This window comes from Balaenoptera physalus (genome assembly GCF_965194825.1).
Source record: "Balaenoptera physalus genome assembly, chromosome: 2".
Classification (NCBI taxonomy): domain Eukaryota; kingdom Metazoa; phylum Chordata; class Mammalia; order Artiodactyla; family Balaenopteridae; genus Balaenoptera; species Balaenoptera physalus.
In genome coordinates, this window is record NC_138883.1 from 40,817,817 (window position 1) to 40,840,577 (window position 22,761).

The 22,761-nt window shown below is 36.4% G+C and overlaps 1 long non-coding RNA gene across 1 annotated transcript in view; it reads right to left on the reverse strand.

Annotated features, from left to right (window-relative positions):
• Positions 1-22,761, reverse strand: part of LOC309655385 — a 42,248-nt gene that overhangs the window by 2,300 nt on the left and 17,187 nt on the right. Inside the window, exon 3 of the long non-coding RNA XR_014260794.1 lies at positions 634-22,754. This is a non-coding gene — a long non-coding RNA (uncharacterized lncRNA). The remainder of the gene's footprint in view (positions 1-633; positions 22,755-22,761) is intronic.

The following is a 22,761-nucleotide window of genomic DNA, read 5'->3' on the forward strand; positions in this document are numbered from 1 at the left end:
AGCATCCCATGGCCCAGTCAAGTTGACATCTAAAATTAACCATCACATACTGCCACTTACTACTTGATTGGCCCTGGGCAGATTACTTTATCTTCCTGTGCATCAAGGTCCTCATCTGTAAACTGGGAATAATTATAGTACCTACCTTACAGACTTTCTGCAAGGATTATACAAAAGCATGCATGCAATACACTTAGCAAAACACATAATAATTGTTACTTATTACTGTTAACTTTTAAGTTACTACATAGGATTCCATTGTTTGGACAGATTACAATTTATTCAACTGATTCTCTACTATTAAATTTCAAGTGTTTCCAGTTTTTTTTCTTTGTTCCTAGTACTTTTTATTATTGAGAAATGCCTTCAAGAATATCTGTGTAGGTATATCTTTGGGCATATCCATAATTATTTCATTAAGATTAATCTTTATAAGTGAAATCACTCAGTTAAGCAGATAACCAAAGATTTCAATACATATATAACCATAACCTTTGCCACTTGACTCTGCAGCACCTTGTTCTTGAGGTGATTATATTTCTCTGCTTCACTGATATTGAGCTTGGCTGTGTGACCTGCTTTGGCCAATGGAATGTGAGCAGATATAATATCCAACCAAAGCTTTAAATGTACCTGTATGGATTGACTTGCTGCCTTAGAGATTCCACCTTCTTATATTTTTTTCTTTTCTTTTCCTTTTTTTCTTTTTGGCTGTGTTGGGTTTTCATTGCTGCACGCAGGCTTTCTCTAGTTGCGGTGAGCCAGGGATACTCTTCGTTGAGGTGTGCAGGCTTCTCATTGCAGTGGCATCTCTTGTTGCGGAGCACGGGCTCTAGGCGGGTGGGCTTCAATAGTTGCAGCACGTGGGCTCAGTAGTTGTGGCACACGGGGCCTAGAGGGCAGGCTCAGTAGTTGCGGCTCACTGGTTTAGTCTCCACGGCATGTGGGATCTTCCCGGACCAAGGATCAAACCTGTGTCCCCTGCATTGGCAGGCGGATTCTTAACCACTGTGCCACCAGGGAGTCTTCCACCCTCTTATACTTTTGCCATGAGAACAACATTCCCTGGGCACCTGTTGATTGCAGAATGGAGGACATGTGGATCAGATCTGAACTCAATTAACAGCCCAAATCACAGTCACTCTAGCTGACCCTCAGATCTGGGGGTGAGAAAAATATTTGTCACGTAAGTCACTAAGATATTATGGGTTTTTTTAATGCACATTATTGCAGCAATAACTGACTAATGTACAGAGAGATGAGATCATCAGATTTATTGGTCATACTTCAGTGACCTAAGCTGCCTAGAGTAGTCCCAGAGTACTAAGTCTATTATCATCCTTCCGCCAGACCCCTCTCCCAACAAATCACTGAATCTACATATAAGCTCACTCCTCTTTTTAGGGTTACTGCCAAAATCAAAAGCTTCCAAAATCTATTAGAGAAAATGTTCATGACCAGGAGATATGTAAATTTCTTAGCCTCTCATTGAGAATCCTTAAAAAGTGTTCTTGGAGTCTAAAGTCTTAACTAGCTTTTCCCAAGATATGTTCCAAAGAACATTAGTCCTTTAAAATGCTCACAAAATCCACAAAAATGGATTCAATTTTGGCCACTTAAGTGATCACTTAAGTTTTAGAAATGCTTTTTTTTTTGAAACGTATTTTTTGAATATGTATTTTATGACATTCTTGAATGTTCATGATGCACACCAGCATGTGAAATTATCTGAGAAAGCTTGCAGTAAAGAAACGTGCTAAGACTCTGCATGTCCCAATTTTAATTTACACTAGCCCTTTTCTTCTAGCAATATCTCAATATCTCTTATTAACTGAGAAGCTAGTATTCTACAGAATCTATTTTGTGAGACCTTAACTCAGAAGGTGGACTATCTAATGAGGAAATTTCAGGCTTTACAGAGGCCAATTAGAACAGATATTTTAGGTCTCTGTAGTACCTATTATACCATGTCACATTATGTACATATATCAATTAGTAAATGAGCCAATCTGCTGTTCCAGAGGCCACATATTACAGTGACTTCAATAAGATAGAAGTTTATATCTTTCATGTAAGAGTCCAGAGATGAATAGTCTAGGTTGACAAGGTAGTTCTGCCTCACCGGGTCATCTAAAATCCCAGGCTGGCAGTTTGTCTCTGTGACCCTCAACATTGGTTTCCAATCCCTGTCATTTCCCAGCCTGAAGGAAGAAAGAAGTCTAGAGGAGGAGATTCCATCTTAAGAAACAATCAAGATATTGCTTATGTCACTTCTTACATATCATTGGCCCAATCCCAGTCACATGTCCAATGCCTAGCTCCCATTGAAATATACCTCTAGCTAAGTGGCCATATGTCCTACTAAAAGGTCAGATAATTCTATTCCTAAAAGGAAGAAGAGGACAATAGACACTGGGGGTCAATTAATGGTATCTGCCACTGTATTTAGTTTACTTTCTTGAAACCTCTGGACTTTCCCTTCTAGGTAACAGAATGGAAGTTGTCATATAAATGAGTCAGGAAATGCCATTTTCCCACTACAGATCTATAGATGCCACTTCCATCAGAATGATAAACATCATCTTTAAGTTACCATTATCTCCTATCTCCTTAAAACATCTGAGGCAATGCACAATTCCTAGTTTAAAATACAACTTGAAACTGCTCATTTTTTAATGTTCCGACTCACAAGTAATCAAAAAAATGTAAGCACCTTGAGGGCAAGGAGGGTATCTTACCACTGTTGTCAGAACAATGTGCCACACTATAGGTGCCTGGAAAATATATGTTGCATGAATGAATAAAATAAGATGCCAGCTTGAAAAATGGAACGGGATACTATTATCTCCTTTTAAATTAGTGAAGGTTTAAAGTAATGATGGTGTTTAATGCTGGTGAAGATGCAACAAGGCAGATAGTTTGACATATTACAGATGGAAGTATAAATTAGTACAACCTTTCCAGAGGGCAATTCATCAAATTACAAGAACAAAAAGAAACAAATTTTTGTTGATCACATGGGCAAAGATATAAAAATTTGTTAATATGTTATCTTGGTGAAAGTATTGGGAAGCATACTCTTTCATATATTACTGGTGGGAGCCTGTTTGTAGTAACCACTGTGGAGAAATTTTGGGAATGCCTAGCACAATAAAAATGCACATACTCTGACTTAGTACTTTCTCCAATAGAGGTCTGTCTTACTGATATATTTGCACAGTTGTGATGTTCGTTTATATAAGGGTACTCAATACAGACTTATTTGTAGTGGCAAAAGACTAGAAAAAGCCTAAATGTCCTTCATTGGGAGGGGGGCAATTAAATGCCAAGCAGCTATTTAAAAATACATTGTTAAAATTGTTAAAGTCAAAGTACACAATAGTATTTCTACCACCATGATTTGATAGGCTTTTTAAAAAGTGGCTGTGGAAGATACACCCATTTTCATAGCAGCATTATTTATAATAACCAAAAAATGGAGGAAACTAATAAGAACCTGCTGTATAAAAAATTAAAATAAAATTCAAAAAAAAATGGAGGATAAAACCCAAGTGTTCACATTTATATATATATATATATATATATATATATATATATAGCGAGAGAGAGAGACAGAGAGAGACAGAGAAAGAATCTGAGGAAGAAGAAACATGACTGAAGGTCAGAGATGGAAGGCTAACTTGTTAAGGTTTATATTTAATTCTTTTTATCATATATCACTTTTTCAACAGAAGTAAAAAACTTTGCGGAGTTCCCTGGTGGCCTAGTGGTTAGGATTCCTGGCTTTCACTGCCATGGCCTGGGTTCAGTCCCTGGTTGGGGAACTGAGATCCCACTAGCCGCACAGTGCAACCAAAAAAAACAGAAGTAAAAAACTTAAAAAGTCACTATTCATATTCTTTGATTCTGTAATTTTCTTTCTATCCCAATGAAATAATTTGAAATACAAACAAAAATTTATGCCCACCATGCATCAAAAACTTGGAAATAACCTAAACATCCAATATTACGGGAACAGTAGTGAAAACCGTAATTTGTAATTAACATTTTCAATAATATTGGAGAATGGTATAATGAAAAACAAACAAACATAAAGCTCGGGACTCCCCTGGTGGCACTGTTGTTAAGAATCCGCCTGCCAATGCAGGGGACACGGGTTCGAGCCCTGGTCCAGGAAGATCCCACATGCCACGGAGCAACTAAGCCCGTGCGCCACAACTACCAAGCCCCGGGAGCCACAACTACTGAGCCCACGTGCCATAACTACTGAAGTCTGTGTGCCTAGAGCCTGTGCTCCGCAATAAGAGAAGCCACCGCAATGGGAAGCCCGCACACTGAAAGGAAGAATAGCCCCCACTCGCCGCAGCTAGAGAAAGCCGGCGCAAAGCAACGAAGAACCAACGCAGCCAAAAATAAATAAATAAATAAATAAATAAAATACTAAAAAAATAAAATAAAAATAAAGCATAGTGAAAAGATCACAAGTACATATGACAGAACGTTATCAGTTGTTGCCCCTGGGCAGTAGCACTACAGATGCATATTATTCTGTTTCTTTATACTTTTTTGTTTGATACAAGTCAGAGCTCTTCTGACTGTTAGTGACAGAAACCGAAATCAAACTACCTTAATTAAAGGGATATTTGTTGGCTTACTGAACCAGATACTAGGACTGACTGGAACCAGGGACTCTTTCCAAATCTCCTTCCCCCTCCTCTCTGCACATTGGGATCAATGTCTTCTATGATAGATCTGCCTTCTCCACAGCCATAGGACTCTGTTGCCAGAAGCTCCTGGATTCACATTTTCTAGTTTCTCCACTACAGAGGCAGAGAATGTTCCCTCATTCTTTGGGTGGTGTGGCAGATCCAGCTAAAATAATCTCAACAAAAAATTTTCATTGGCCCATTTTAGATCACATATCCAATCAGAGCGGCCAGGGTGGTGATAGGGAGGGAGGGGAGGGTAGTGCACAGGAAGGCAGGTTTATGGAAGAAGACAGCATCAACCAGGAGGTAACAGGATCTGTTCTCCTTGAGTTTGGGGCAAGTCAGTGCAGCCTGCATTCCCCATGCTGTAGCAGAATTTTTTTAAAAAAAACAGACAGCAGCACCCACTATGGCCAGATGGTTAGTGTGATAAGGAGTGTGCAATGTACCGAGAAAAGAAGAGAGCTGCTAGGCCATCAAAATAACAACTGTCCATCATACTGAATTTTCAATGAGCATGTTTACTTGGATAGTCAGGAAGAAAAATGTTAAGTGAGGAAAGAATACCATTTCCTTTTCTCTCTCTTGCCCTGGGGTTTAGTGGTGCCTCTGGAATACTTCCTTATCTGCCCTCTGGTCACTTGAAAAAACAGTTATATTCACCTTCTGATTAAACCTTGAAATCAAACTTGCTCTCCCTTAAATGGCCTGGTGAAATAGTTTTCTGAAACCCTGAACCTGGTTGGTTGTTTTTTCCCTCCAAGTCACCTTCCAGGCAACAGAAACACAGCTAACATCTGAGTTCTATCCTATAATTTGAATTTTGGGGTGAGGTTCAATTCCAAAGGTCCTGGTTTCTGCATCTCTCTCCCACTCCTGCACTGGCCAAGTCTGAGTTTATTGACCTTCACAGCACAATACAAAATACACTTGTTTGCTTTGGCCTGTTCTGATGGGCAAGGAGTCCTGTCTGAGTTTGCCTTCCACTGTTTGGTTTGCTAATTATATTGTGTATTTTAGTCACTTTCTGTACACATCACTAGACACCTTTCTTAATGACTCATTATTTCAATGTTTTGGAAAAAAATTATATAATGTGCTCTGCTTTCTTATGACTTAATTCATTTCTTTTTGTAAAGTTATGAGACTAGGCACCAACCCTTAATTGGAATATACTTGTTACAAATTTATTTCTAAGTCTAGCAGAAGCAACTACTATTATACTAGATATAGGATAAAAGTTACATAGAATTGTAAAAAGTTGATGAAATTCATCCATTCTTTTTTACTTTTAATTGCGGTAAAATACACAGAATATGAAATTTACTGTTGTAACCATTTTTACAGTAAAGTACATTCACATTGTTGTGCAACCAATCTCCAGAATAATTTTCATCTTGCAAAACTGAAACTCTATACCGATTAAACAAAAACTTCCCATTCCTCCCTCCTTTTAGCTCCTGGCAACCACCCTTTTATTTTCTGACTTATGAATTTGACTACTCTAGGCACTTCATATAAATGGAATCATAGAACATTTGTCCTTTTGTGACTAGCTTATTTCACTTAGAAAAATATCCTCAAGTTTCATCCATGTTGTAACATGTGTCAGAACTTCATTTTTTAAGGCTAAATAATATTCCATTTATGTATATACCACATTTATCCATTCATACATCAATGAACACTTGGGTTTTATCTTCCATTTTTTGGTTATTATAAATAATGCTGCTACGAAAATGGGTGTACAAATATCTCTCTGAGACTCTGCTTTTAATTCTTTTGGGTATATACCCAGAAGTGGAATGCTGGTCATATGGTAATTCTATTTTTAATTTTTTGAGGAACTGTTATACTGTTTCTCATAGTGGCTGCACCATTTCACATTCCTACCAACAGTGCACAAGGGTTCCAGTTTCTCCACATCCTTGCCAATACTTGCTATTTTTTGGTTTTTGGTAGTGGCCATCATAACAGGTGTGAGATGAAAATCTCATCTATTCTTAGCCTCTCATTTTGTGCATGAGGAACTGAGACCCAGTCATTTTAAATAGATTGTCCAAGGTAGTGCAAATCATATGAGGGAGTAAAGTGCAGTGGTTAAAATATTGGACTCTGGATCTAGATTCCCATTTTTTAATCTTGGCTCTGCAACTGACTGACTGCATAATCTTGGGCACATTACTTAACTTCTCTGTGTCAGTTTCCTTGTTTGTAAAATGAGTATAATTTAAGGGTACCTATTTCATAGAGTTGTTGTTGTAAGGACTAAATGAGATAACACACATAAAGTGCAGCTTGAAGACGGCCACGGTTTTTTGGACATTCCTCTTATGGGAGGATGGGATCTAATTCCCCTCCCCTTGAACCCACACTGGCCATAGGCCCTCAGTTGTCATTAATAAAATGCAACTGAAGTAATACTGCTTGACTTCCAAGTCTGAGTCAGAAGAAGACTTTCATCTTCTGCCTTGGTCTCCAGGAACACTCTCTCTGTGGGAAGCCATCTGCCATATAAGAAGTATGACTGTCCTGCTAGAAAAACCATATGAAACTACATGAAGAGAGAGAGGGGTTTGTTCCATTGAGCTCAGCTTTCCTGCCATCCTCACAGGTGCCAGGCATCTGAATGAGCCTGTTTGGCACCCTCTAGACCAAACCAGCTGTCAGCTGAACAAAAAACAAGTGACCTCAGTCAATACCACACTGAGCAAAAGAATTGCCAGCCAAGTTTTACCCAAATGCTATTTTTACATAATTAATTTGGGCATTAAATCACACAGCAATTGATCACTGGAACAAATGGCTGGTATACAATAAGTGCCACTAGAATGTAAGCTCTCTAAGGGCAGGTATTTTTGCCTTCATTGCTATTTCCCCAGGACTTAGAACAATGACTGGCATATAATAGGTGTTCAATAAAGATTTGCTCAATGAATGGATGAAATTTAAACTCTTGCTTTTATTAGTGGTAGATGGTAATCAGAACCAGTCTGCTGATCAGAGCTCTCTGTATCACTCCATGCTGACCTAAAAGCTGCTGACCATTTATTTCTCCTGAGATTTTTAGGTCTTTATGATACAACTCTTGGTGTATTCTCAAAAAGTTAATGGTAAAGTATACGCTAATTTGCAAAGGTTGGAGAACATCAAAAGAGACTGCATGGTGTTTCTTATACTAATACTACAATACCAGGCACTTAAAACCTGTAGCTCATTAAATCCTAAGAACCCTGCAAAATTTATATCATCTCCTCCCATTCTACACATTAAGACACTAGGGTTCAAAGAGTTTAGGTACTTTGCCCAACCAGAGATGAGAAGTGAAAGGTTCAGGATTTGAACTTAGATCTGCTTCCTCCTTGAAGAACACTTTTCAGTCTAGAAAACTATTCATAAAGATCATCAGCACACAACAGTGAGTAAAGAGGGTCTTTTGCTTTAAAAGTCAAGAATAGCCCATTCAAGTCCCAGCTGCTGGCCAACTATGAGGCCTTCTTCAACTCATTTCATTTATCTCATTTTCCTCAACCAGAAAATGGGAAGAGTGATCCCTGTCCTGCCTACCTTACAGTGATTTGGGTGATTCTTATAACCCAAACACTTCTGCAAACATGCTTCTGCAGAAAGATCTTCCCATGGCAACAAAGATAGAAAAAGATGGGCAGAACTTTTTGAGATCCTGAATAGAAAAACATTTTTGACAAAATAGTGGGAATTAGTGATTCCAAAGTTGAAATAATCTTCAGCAAAGCAAATTGAGTTCAAAAGAAATAAATGTTAGGACAATTAAGATATTTTGAGGTAAAGGATATATTCATCTAACGTGAAATTTTTACTCAAAATATAATTGTCAATGTAGTCAAAACCTGAATATCTGAAGTTGAATATCAGATTTGAGAATATTGGAGTGTGTGTTAAAATGTTGATGCTTTTAGCTCTAGTAGCTTGTGGTACAAATAACTAATCTAGTTTTTTTTTTTTTTAATATATTCTTTCTTTATTTATTTTTGGCTGCGTTGAGTCTTCGTTGCTGCACGCGGGCTTTCTCTAGTTGCTGCGAGCAGAGGTTACTCTTCGTTGCAGTGCGTGGGCTTCTCACTGCGGTGGCTTCTCTTGTTGTGGAGCACGGGCTCTAGGCACGCGGGCTTCAGTAGTTGTGGCTCGTGGGCTCTAGAGTGAAGGCTCACTAGTTGTGGCGCACTGGCCCAGTTGCTCCGCAGCATGTGGGATCTTCCCGAACCAGGGCTGGAACCCGTGTCCCCTGCATTGGCAGGCGGATTCTTAACCACTGCGCCACCAGGGAAGCCCACTAATCTAGTTTTAAAATTGTTGAAACAAGAAAGAATGAACCACTCCTTCCAATGTGGTATTCAGCCCAGAACATTGCAGACTTTGGGTACCAGTTGTGTTGCTTTACCCTCACATGTTCATTCATTTGCTTCTAAAGTACATTCTCTTTGCCAAGGTGAAAATGTTAGGAGGAAATCCAACCTCACCACATGCCATACCAAGACCACCCAGACCCTCTGTGTGCTGTTGCTGATTGAGGCTACCAGATCAGACTTCCTTTGCCTTAGGGTAAATTCCATTTGGGGTCTCTTGTTGCCCTCTTCCACTGATTGGCCTCCGTCAATATATCTTGGTCCTTCAAGATGTTCTACTAATGTTGAGTCACAGAAGAGAAACCGTTGGTTCTCAGGAATTTCTACAGATTTCCTCATTTCACCCCCACCTTCCCTCTCTAGTATCCAACTCTGAAAACCAAGGGCTCCTTGGTCTGAGCAGCCTTTGTCAAGCCACAAAAGATCCTGTTATACACTTTCTCTAGGGCCTGTGGGGCCTACTTGACATACATTTGCATAACTATGTTCAGCTTCTCAAGCGATACTTAAAAACAAAAAAGAACAAGGAGAATCTGCACCAAGAGGTCTTGTTGTTTTTAAACAGAGACTGTTTAAATGTGATTTATTTGGCTGAAGTTCTGTCTAACCAGAACCTCACCACCAACACGCAGTCAGGTGTACATATGGGTGCACACACACACACACACACACACACACACACATACACACACACAACCACACACACTGAGCTAGGTTTAGTCTCCCAGACTCAGATCCCTAAATGTTTCTATGACCTATGATTGTATACACTCTGATAGCTCTCAACTCTAAATTCGGAGAGTCTAAAAAAGATTTGAACATGTTAAAAATGTTGTAAATTTGACTATTACAATTGTAGAACCCAATTCAACAAATCAAATTTAGGGTTATAGGAGTATCAAATTTACCAAGAGAGTTTCTGTGATTTAAACTGGTATAAGAGCAAGTAATTTGTAAACTCCACTATTTTTCTTAATTTATGTCTTTTCAACTTTCCACCCTTTAAAACTCCATCAACACTCCATTTGTTTAGAATATCTAGAATCGCAATTGCTAAAACATAGCATACAGGCTATGGGTTCTGGATCTGTGGTCAGCAGATCTGGGATTCAACCCAACCTGTGACTTGGTGGAGGCAGATCGTCCTTGAGTCACTTAGTACCTGTGTCATAAGATTGTTGTGAAAATTAAATGAGAAAAATAACAGTGTCAAGCATCCAGCAAGTGCTTGAAAACATCAGCCATTTTACTATCATCAAAAAGTCTACAAATAGGGACTTCCCTGGTGGTGCAGTGGTTAAGAATCTGCCTGCCAATGCAGGGTACGTGGGTTCAAGCCCTGGTCTGGGAAGATCCCACATGCCGTGGAGCAACTAAGCCCGTGTGCCACAGCTACTGAGCCTGCGCTCTAGAGCTTGCGAGCCACAACCACTGAAGCCCATGTGCCTAGAGGCCGTGCTCTGCAGCAAGAGAAGCCACCACAATGAGAAGCCCACGCACCGCAACTAGAGAAAGCCCGCGCGCAGCAACAAAAACCCAACCTAACCAAAAATAAATTTAAAAAAAAGTCTACAAATAAATTCTGGAGAGGGTATAGAGAAAAGGGAACCCTCCTATACTGTTAGTAGGAATGTAAATTGGTGCAGCCACTGTGGAAAACAGTATGCAGGTTTCTTAAAAACTAAAAATGAAACCACCATATGATCCAGCAATCCCACTCCTGAGCATACATCCAGAGAAAACTAATTGAAAAAGACACATGCACCTCAATGTTCATGGCAGCACTGTTTACAGTAACCAAGACACAGAAACAATCCAAGTGCCGATCAACAGACAACTGGTTTAAAAAGATGTGGTGTGTATATATACAGTGGAATATTACTCAGCCATAAAAAAGAATGAAATATTTGCCACTTGTGGCAACATGGATGGATCTAGAGAATATCATACTAAGTGAAATAAGTCAGAGAGAGAAAGACAAATATTACATGATATCACTTATATGTGGAATCTAAAAAATAATACAAATGAATTTACAAAACAGAAACAGACTCACAGGCATAGAAAACAAACTTATGGCTACCAAGGGGATAGGAAGTAAGGGAGGGATAAATTAGGAGTATGGAATTAACGAGACAAACTACTATACATAAAATAGATAAGCAACAAGGATTTACCATATAGCATACGGAACTATGTTCAATATTTTGTAGTAACCTATAATGGAAAATAATCTGAAAAAATATATATAACTGAATCACTTCGCTGTACACCTGAAACTAACACAATATTGTAAATCAACTATACTCCAATTAAAAAAAACCTATTACTATAAGAACCCCCATCGGCCATTTGTAGTTAGCATAATCTTTTGCCAAATTTAATGCTAAGATAACTTTAGTTTCACAAACTACCCTTACCACTTAATGCTCCCACCAGTGCCATTGCCTTCATTCCTATGACCATAGCAAGTTATTTACATTGTCCTTTACAACAGTAAGTATTTTTCACCTCTCTTAGACATGCTCGATGTTGTAAAAGGCAGAAAGCAAAAAATAATTCAATTGGAAAGACTGAGTCTCTTGTTAGTGTCATGATATTTAAACATTTAGCTCAAGTATTGATGCTTTTTGCATTTAAATCAATTTTAGATGTTAACAATAGCTAATCTAATTGCTAGTGACCTTATAATTAACATAAGAACACAAATCATGGGCATCAAGTACGTATTAAAGTCAAATAACAGGTAATTTTTTTTCTCTTAGTCCTTTGAGGGTATTGATTAAACCCAATGTAATTTCTCTTTCCAAATGGAATTCCAGCTCTTATTTGAGAATGAAGAAGTAACAACATCCCCTGTAAAGGGCTATCAGACCTCCTTCCATGTCAATGGCAAGGAGGAAATGAAAATTAAACATCACAACCAAAGCACAGATGGGAAACTAGATAAGCTGATCATCCTCTATTTTGATTACTACATTTGTTAGGGCTAAATGCTTAATCTGTGTTTGAGAATGGCAGTTACTCTGCTAAAAAGAAAGGAAATGAATGATCCCATCAACATTGTGATGTAGTTGAGATTTATCTGTATCAAATCTAACTCTGTTTGGGATGAGCTGAAAATCTTGATCTATTTAAAAGGTTCCAATTTGGCAGAACTTTCTTCCCTGTCAGCACCAAAAAAAGTCTTTGAAATGCATAGGAACTCTACAAATGAAAGGAGGAGTACGAATGGAGTGAATACGGTCCCAAACATTTTGTAATATTCCACAAGTCTTTTTCACAGCCGCATTTTTCTCCCATGATTACTCTATGCTCATTTTAAGGGAAAGATATTTAGTGAATCAGAAACAGGAAGTTGGTCTCTACTGGAGCCCATAGCATCTTTGCTATGATGTTAATGATTTGCAGAGCCTCTTCCTCTCCACTCCCAACTGATGTGAACTGGGCCAAGGTTAAGTTGATGGAACTACTTAAGCATTCCCTCTAGCTTTTCCCACAAAGATCAACACAAGGATCAGCAATGGTGTTGTTTATATTACGTTGATTTACTGTATCATGCTGCTCCTCATTCCTAACCTCTATGATTCATTCATAGTATTTCACCAAATGCACTCATAAAGTGGGATTAATCACACTTGCCTATTATAGTGGACAGCTACTGCTTTTCTCTTAATCTTCAGATAAAAGCATTTGAATCTCCTCTGAGGAATACAACTTCCCTACTCAATCCATGGTGTTACGAATACAGATGTTCTCATCCCCAACTCCAAAGATGGGCACATACATCAGGACTGATGGAACCAGAGCCTGGACTCCTGCTGTCCTTGGTCTTTGGTGCCCTCCCCCATCCTTCTATGCAGCAATGGATTTTGCCCCCAGGCCAAGTTGGAAACATCATCTCTGAAGAAATTTAGTCAGTGTATATGGTGTATTCATGCAATAGTAATTCAGAGTAGGGGTTGGCACACCAGAGAGGACCCAATTTGCATTGGTATTTAGAGAGAGGCCCAGCCTGACTACCTGCCCCCAGAACCCTAAAGTAAATCCTATCATCCACATTCCTATTGACAAACAAAATCTAGTTCTAATTTTGGAGCCAAACAAAGGAAACCTCACCAAAGCCACCTATACCAATTGGACTTGTCCTTGATTCACAAGTAAATAAGTAAAAGACCATGTGTTGGTAGGAAATTCTGTACCTCAAGTTTATTTGGAGAACAACCAAAATAAATATCAAAATAACTGACCTAGACAGTGGTAATATAAATAATTCATAAAACATAAGAAGCTACAAGGAATTCTCATCAATGTCCAAAAAGAGAAGATAATGTATTCATTTAAACCAAAAGAGACTACTATGAAAAAAGAGCAGTTGGAAAACAATGAAGATTTCATGGAGATTAAAAATACAATCATCAAAATAAAAAAATAACTCTAAGCAATGCAAGAAAAAAAATCAAGAAAATCTCCTGGAATATAGAAGAAAAAGACCAGAGACAGAAAACATGAGGGAAAAAATGTCAAGAGGAGTAGAGCAACTAAAAGAACCAATCAATACCTGTCCAACAGGAGTTCCAGGAATAGAGAACAGAGAAAAAAAATTTAAATAATAGAAGAACATACCCCAGAGTTGATATAAGATATAAAAATTCAAATTGAAAGGGCTTATTAAGTATAGAACAGGATGAGTTTGAAAAAGAAAAAAAGATTCATTCTGAAATTTCAGAACAGGTATAAAGAGAACACACCAAAAGCTTTGGGGTGGGGGGGCGCCGGTTAGGGCAAAGAGGTTACTACAAACAAGTAACAATTTCAGGGATTCCATTGACACATGGGATGCAAGAAAGCAATGGGGCAGAGCAGAGCAGACCAGCTGTGGGAGATGCTTGACATTCCAGCCAGAGAAGTGGCCACTGGTGGAGTGGAGCAGGCCAGGGACCACTTACACCTGAGACGGATGATAGACCAGCACATGCCAGAGGTAGAAGTCCAAGTAAAATGTTGAAGGAACAGCCTCATTGAGCAACCAAGAGTGTCAGTCGTACCCAGTGCAATCTAGCAGCTGTAAATATCTGTAGTGGATTTCCAGGTGAAACCAAGACAGGTATTCTTAGCTGAGACACCAAGAGGTGGTTAAAGCAGTATTGGAACATCAAGATAGCTTATTCCAAGTGAAAAATCAGACAATGTAATAAAGGTATTATCCAGGAAGAAAAAAATAGAAAAGCAAGCAAGAAAGCAATGAAGTAATGCTTTCAAACAACTAGGAAAAAATATTTTGAGCATAAAATTCTATATGCAGGCACACTATCAACCAAGTGTGAAAGTGAAATGAAGACATTTCATACATGCAAAGACTTAGAACGGTTCTTATGTATCTCTTCTGAAAAAAGTTGAAAAGTACCAAAATACACTTTAGCAACACCAAAGAGGAATCCCATGACAAAGGATGACACAGGATCTAAGAAACAGCAGAAGAAACCCACAAAGGCCATAAAAAGAAATAATGGGGATAGATTTGTGCAATGTGACAATAAAATAGTCTGTTTAAAAGTAAGCATTCTGGACTTCCCTGGTGCACAGTGGTTAAGAATCTGCCTGCTAACGCAGGGGACATGGGTTCGAGCCTTCGTCTGGGGAGATCCCACATGCTGCAGAGCAATTAAGCCTGTGAGCCACAACTACTGAGCCTGTGCTCTAGAGCCCACGAGCCACAACTACTGAGCCCATGTGCCACAACGACTGAAGCCCATGCGCCTAGAGCCCGTGCTCCGCAACAAGAGAAGCCACCATGATGAGAAGCCCATGCACTGCAATGAAGAGCAGTCCCTGCTCGCCCCAACTAGAGAAAGCCCACACACGGCAACAAAGACCCAGTGCAGCCAAAAATAAAACAAATAAAATAAATACATTTATAAAATAAAAATAAAATTAAAATTTAAAAAATAAAAGTAACCATTCCAAAAACAGTATAAATAAAAACTGGGATAAATATGAAACATTTTCTCTTTCAACAAGAGAAAAGGAGGGACAATTACAGACTCTGTGAAAATTGTGGTCCATAGATGCAGTAAGCTAGGACAAGGCATTCATTTGAGAAATGGATAAACTGTAAGAAAAGAATATCCATTTCAATTTGTTACAGGAAATTCTCAGAGTAGCACAGGTTTAGGAACATAAAATTACAACTCCTTCTCTATGAATTCAATCATTCCACCTAGATCTGTAACAGACAAAGTTACATAATCATAATACTATAAATGCTATTATTTGGACTTGAATTTCATAATGAACTTATAAATGAAGTATGGAAAATTCAATTATAGTTACAAAAAAAATGTAAGTGTTGTTAAAAACTAACTATGCAAAATGAATTACAAAGTTGAAAAGATTTCTGGTTTCTGGTCAGGAATATAAGGTGCTTGAAAATCATCACTCCATCCTAACAACAAACAAAAAGCTGAACAAACTGAAAATCAACAGCTCTTCTTAGATCCATCAGAGAATTGAGGTCACAAGGCAAACTGCTGCCCTCAAAATTGGAGAGACAGGCAGGCAGGTAGAATCACAATTTACTGGAGGAGAAACCTACATGGAAACCAGACCACATTCTTTAATCCAGGACATCAGGACCAGTTTTCAACAAAAAGTTACAAGGCAAACTAAAAGGCAAACAACACAGTTTGAAGAGATGGATATATATAGAGATCAGACTACTGATATAGTCAAATAGACTACTATTTGATCAGAATCAAATTCAGATATGTCAGGGATGTTGGAATTATCAGACCAAGTATTTAAAACAGCTATGATTAATATGCTAAGACCCCTAATGGATAAAGTAGACAACATGCAAGAATAGATGGGTAAGAAAGATGGAAATTCTAAAAAGGAATTGAAAAGAAATCTAGAGATCAAAAACAGAAATGAAGACTGTGATAGCTTCTGATAGGCTTTGGTGGGCTCATTAGTAGGTTGGACATGGCTGAGGAAGAAGCATGAGGATATGTCAATAAAAACTTCCAAAACTGAAAAGCAAAGAGAAAAAAGACTGAAAAAATGGAACAGAATATTCAAGATCCATGGGACAACTACAGAAGGCATAACATAGGTATTCCTTTTGGGAATGTCAGAAAGACAATTTCCTCAAATTAATATTAGACACCAAACCACACATCCAGGAAGTTCAAAGAACAATAAGCAGGATAAATGTCCCCAAAATTGCACACAGGCATATGATATTCAAACTGCAAAAAATCAAAGATAAAAAAATTTTGAATGAGGCCAGAGGGGGGAAAATATCTCACCTATAGAGGAACAAAAATAAGAACTAACATCTGACTTCTCAAAAACTGTGCAAGTAAGCAGAGAGTGGAGGGACTTCCCTGGTGGCGCAGTGGTTAAGAATCCGACTGCCAATGCAGGGGACACGGGTTCGATCCCTGGTCCAAGAAGATCCCACATGCCATGGAGTAACTAAGCCCACGTGCCACAACTACTGAGCCTGCGCTCTAGAGCCCGCGTGCCACAACTACTGAAGCCCACGTGCCTAGAGCTCGTGCTCTGCAACAAGAGAAGCCACCACAATGAGAAGCCCGCGCACCACAACGAAGAGTAGCTCCCGCTTGCTGCAACTAGAGAAAGCCCATGCACAGCAACTAAGACCCAACGCAGCCAAAAATAAATAAATAAATAAATTAAAAAAAAAAAAGACGAGAGTAGAGTGAAATATTTAAAGTGTTGAAGAGAAAGAAACATTAACCTAGAATTCTGCATCCTGGGAAATTATCATTCAAAAGTGAAGGAGAAATAAAGACTTTCTCAGACAAACAAAAACTGAGAGAATTTGTTGCCAATAGACCTGCCTTGTCAGAATGTTAAAGGAAGTTCTTCAGAGAGAAGGAAAATGATATAGGTCAGAAACTCAGATTTACATAAAGAAAAGAACATTAGAGGAAGAATAAGCAAAGGTAAAATAAAACCTTTTTGCTAAATCTTAGTTGATCTAACAAATAAAAGTTTGTTCAAAATAATAAAAGCACCAATGTATTCTATGATTTTAGCAAAATGAAAAGAAACTGGAAGGCAGAGACAGAATGAAGTTAAGAGAAGTGTAGGGGCACTAATTTCCTCATCTTACCTAGGAGAGAATCAGATCATTGATGGATCAAGAAAAAAGAGGTTTAAGTATATTTTTGTAAGCTACATAGTAACTTATAAAATAATCAAAATTGCATGAAAGGGTAGGGAACTGTGAAGTGTTAAGTGGGCTAAACTCCATATCTTTCATGGAAGGCAGTCAAGAGTATACCCAACAGTTGATAAACCGAATAATAGAGACATAGAATACTATTTAGAGTTCTAGATATGTCCATAAGGAGGACCAAACCCAGAAATGGTCCAAAGTGGTTAACTCCAAGGCATGGACTCACAGTTGTGAGCTGGAGAGTAGAAAGCAGAGACTTTTTCTTGTCAATTTATACACTTCTAAATTGGAGGTTGAATTTTTATTTGCATGACCATGTCTGTTATTTAAATATTAACAAAAAGTAGAATTCTACATAGGAAACCTATAGGATAAAATTTCAGAGGAAAATCCATGGCAATAATTATATTATTATTTTGCAAGAAAGACTGAAAATAGGTGGTCAAGATTTCAACTCAAGAAACCAGAAAAAGAAAAACAAATAAGCCCAAAGAAAGTAGAGAGAGTTAATAAAGATGAAAGTGAAAACTAGTAAGGAAGTAACAATAGAAATGATAAAAGCAATAGCTGTTTTTTTTAAGACATTAGAAATATCAAGAGAGATATTTGTAACTTTAATCAAAGACAAGATTTTTCATTTCAATGGTGAAAGAGAAGTACATTCCTTTCCTTCTGAATGTGTGAGCCTTTACACATACTTAAGAGTACAAGTAAAACAAAAGCAAGGTTTAACGCTCTATAGGTTATCCGGGCATTTAGGGCCATGCTACCATGATAGATGATAGGTAGATAGATAGATAGGTAGATAGATAGCAACAACACTGCTTTATTTCAGCATTAATTTTGACCTAAATTAAAACTGCTGCCTTATAATCAAGTTTATTCAGTCAACAGTCTTTTAAGTTCAACAGGCTTCTACTAATTTAGAAGACAGTGAGATTACTTTTAAAAAATCTTATTATAAAGCACATTGATTTAAAGGCCCAGATTCCAAAAGGAAATTGTCCTAATATACATTTAATAATGTATAAATATAATAAATAAAAATTAATATTCTATGTAAAATAAACATTTGCTAGGAAAACATAAATTACTAAAATTGATTTTAAAAGAAATAGCCTGAATAGAGTAGTAACAATTTAAAAAATGTTGTCAAAGGCCCAGACCACTTCAGACACAAGTTCTTCCAAATTTGCAAGGAAAGGAAAGAAAAGAAAGGCAAAGTAAAAAAAGAGAGAGAGAGAGAGATTGAGAAATGAGAGCTTCCAATTTTAGCATAATCTTGATACCAGAACCTGGCAAGGGAGGCATTGAAAAAGAAAATCAGACCATGGTTCTTAACCTGGAGTCTCTAGACACTGGGATATTGATGATGGAACTTTAAGAGGATCCTCAAATTCTTGAAATAGGATGGCTGTTTGGGAGTATATGATATACATATTATATATATATACATATATATTATTCTGAAGAGAGCGTACAAGGCTTCCATCAGATTTTCAAACATGTATATGACCTACAAAAAGAACCACGACAATAGAGCAATTTCATCAATGAGGATAAATATATTGTAAATAAAATACCAATGAAATGAAACCAGCAATGTATTTAAAAACTATTATATGACCTAGGAGATTTTACACAAGGATTTGAGATAGTCACCACAGAGAAATCTACTCATGTTAATAGTGATAATCTCTGGGTAGCAGGAATATAAAATTTTATTTTTTTATTTTTGCTTTTTGTATATTTTCTAATTTTACTATAGTGAATGTGCATTACTTGTATAATAATAAAAGGTTATAAATAAATCTGGTAGCACATTTTAAAAACTATTATTGAGAACATTTTTTAAAAGCCATATATATATGTATATATAATGTTCTCTATTAATAAAGGAGAAAATCCACAAGTACATGTTTATGGAGAGCAAAAAGGTATTTAATAAATTTTAACAGACATATCTAAGAATTATAGAAACCAGAAATAGAAGAACACTTGCTTAATGTAATAAAACACAGTACTAAACATCATATTTTTCTTAAAAAATGAATTATTAAAGGCACTCTGATTAATATTAGGAAGAAGACAAGGATGCTTCTATTGCTGATTTAGCCAACATTATTACGGAGTTTCAAGCTAAACTAATAAATACAGGACAGAAGAGACATACTAGGTTGAACCATAAGAAACTGTCATTTTTATAGGACAAAATGGTCAAATAGCAATTTCATATGGTTCAACATAAGACAAATTTGAAAGGAAGAGACACTTATCATTATTTGCAGATGATTTGAGGTCAGCCTACAAAATCCATGGGAATAATAAAAAATGGTTACAAACAAATATGAGAGTTCTATAAAGAGATCAGATAAAAGATAACAGCTTTCCTAGATTCCTAGTAGTAATCAGATAGAAGATTTAAAATTTTTAAATATAAAATATACATAAATATTTAAACTATAAAATCAATATTTTAATAAATAATATTATAAACTTTAAAACTTTAAATGTAAGAACATATAGAATCTATAATAGCAATAAAAGCTATGTAATGCCTCAGAATAAATTTAACAAGAATTTTGCAAGATTTATGCTAATAAACTCTAAAATTTACCTGAAGGTCTTTGCATTAGTTTCGTGTAGCTGCTGTAGTACACCGCCACTAACTGGCCAGTTTGGTTCCTTTACAGTCTCTGAGGGAGATACTGTCCCATCCCTCTCTCCTAGCTTCTGGTCATTGCTGGCACTTCTTATCACCCCTTGGCCTGAAGATGCATCATTTCGATCTCTAGCTCTATCTTCACATAGTCTTCTAGATCTTCACAAAATCCTCTATCTGTGTGTCCTTTCTGTCTCTTGTAAGGACTCTCATTTGATTTAGGACCACCCTAATTCAATATGATCTCATCTCAATACTTACCTTAATTACATCTGCAAAAATCCTATTTCCAAATAAGGTACATTTTGGGGTTCTGAATAGACCTGAAGTTTGGGAGGACACTATTCAACCCACTACAGGCTTAACATGACCTGAATAAATATACTATGTTCCTGAATAGGAGGACTTAACATTTTAAATATATCATTTTGTAATTACAAAAAAAGAAAAATACTAAGAGAGCAACAAAAATTAAATGGAGATAAAATACAATACAATACAATATTAATTACTATAAAAAGAGACAGGAAGGAGGAATAAAGACAAGATGAAACCAATAGAAAACAAATAGAAAGGTGATAAATTTAATCCCAATTATATCAACAAACTCACTAAAAATAAGTAGATGTCAGACAGTTTTTAGAAAAGAATAAATTAGATTATGTTCATTAAGCACACTTTAAACATAAAGACACAGATAACTTGAAAGTATAATAATGGAAAAAAGATATAGCATGGAAACACCAATCAAAAGAAAGCTGGTATAACTATATTTATGAGACAAAATGTTCTTTCAGGAAAGAAGTGTTACTAGAGATAAGGAAGAACATTTCATAATAATAAATGGGTCAGTTCAATAGGAAGACCCAACAAATCTAAATTTGCATAGACATCATAACATAGCTTTAACATATTTAAGCAAAAATTAAGTGAAATAAAAGGAGACATAGACAAAGTCACAGTCATACTGGAAGTTTTAACACACATCTCCCAGTAACTAAAAACAAAAACTCCAGAAAGTCAATAAGGATATATTTAAACAACACTATTAAGCAACTTGACCTAATTGATATTTATAGAACACTATACCCAACAACTGCAGAATACACATTCTTTTCAAATGCATACCAAAGATGGACCATATGCTGGGTCATAAAGCAAGACTCAACAAATTTCTAAGGACTGAAATCACATAGAGTATATTATCTGACCATTAAAAATCAACACAGAAATATAAGTAGGAAATCCCAGAATGTATTAAAATTAAGAAACATACTTCTAAATGACCTGTGGGCCAAAGGGGAAATCACAAAGGAAATTAGAAAATATTTGAACTGAAGAATAATGAAAATAAAACATATCAAAATTTGTGGGGTGCAGCTAAAGCAGTGCCTAGAACGAAATCAATGGCTTCTGATGAATATATTAGAAAAGAGGAATAGTTCAAAATCATTACGCTAAGCTTTCATTTTATGAATATAGAAAATGAAAAGCAACTTAAACACAAATAGAGCAGAAGGAAGGAAATAATAATGTACTGCAAACAGTGAAATAAAAAGTATATATACAATAAAGAAATCATCACAGATGAAAATCTGTTCTTTAAATAGAGTAATAAAATCTATAATCTCCTGGAAAAAATAATCAATAGAAGAGAGAGAAGACACAAATGACCAATATCAGGAGTTTCAAAATATGATGTCACTACACATTCTACTGATATTAAGAGAACATGATGACAACTTTTTGCCAATAAACTTGACAACATAGACAAATTCTTTGAAAAAATACAATTTACCAAAACTGATATAAAAATATAAAAATACTAATACTCTGACATATGTTAAAGAAATGGAATTCATGGATAAAATTCCATAAAGATCATCCAGGCCCACGTGACTTTCAAGGTAAATTTTTCCAAATATTTAAGGAGAAATAATAATAATCTCTCTCAAACCCTTTCAGAGATTAGAGAAAAGGGGAACACTTAACTACTTGTTTCATGAGGCTAACATAAGTCTGATGCCAAAACCAAAATCCTTTTTGCATGTGGAGTAAAAAATTCTAAATAAAACATTAGTAAATTTAATAGAGATGTAAAAAAAAAAAATTCATAATGACCAAGTATGGTTTATCCCAGGAATGCAAGGTTCATTTAACATTCTAAAATAATCAATATAATTCTTCACATTGGCAGAAAAAAAGAAAAAAACATATAATTATCTCAATAAATACAGAAAATGCATTTGATAAAAAAAAAGAAGACCCACTCAGGAAAAAGATGCTCAGCATATTAAAATAGAATGGAATTTTATTAATATGACAAAAACTATCTACAAAAAAAACCCAAACCAAAACATCACAGCTTACATATTTGATGGTGAAATATTGAGTACTTTCCCTCTGAGGTACAAATGCAATTCTGTGAAAGAAAGCATGGCTTTTTCAACATATGAGGCTAGAACTGTTGTATATCCATAAGGGAAAAAAACCTCAAACTTGACTCCTACCTTATACCACATATAAAAATTAATTAAAGATAGCTCATAAGTATAAATGTCTAATTAAAATATCAAATTTCTAGAAGAAAACATAGAACATCTTCATGACCTTGGATAGACAAAGATTTCTTAAATAGGTTACAAAAGACAGTAACCATAAAAGAATAAAAACATAATTGGACTTAATTGAAATTAAGAACTTCTGGTCAGTATGAGAACTTTAGTATGAGAATGAAGAGGCAGGTCACATACTAGGATAATATTTTCATTATCTATCTATCTATCTATCTATCTA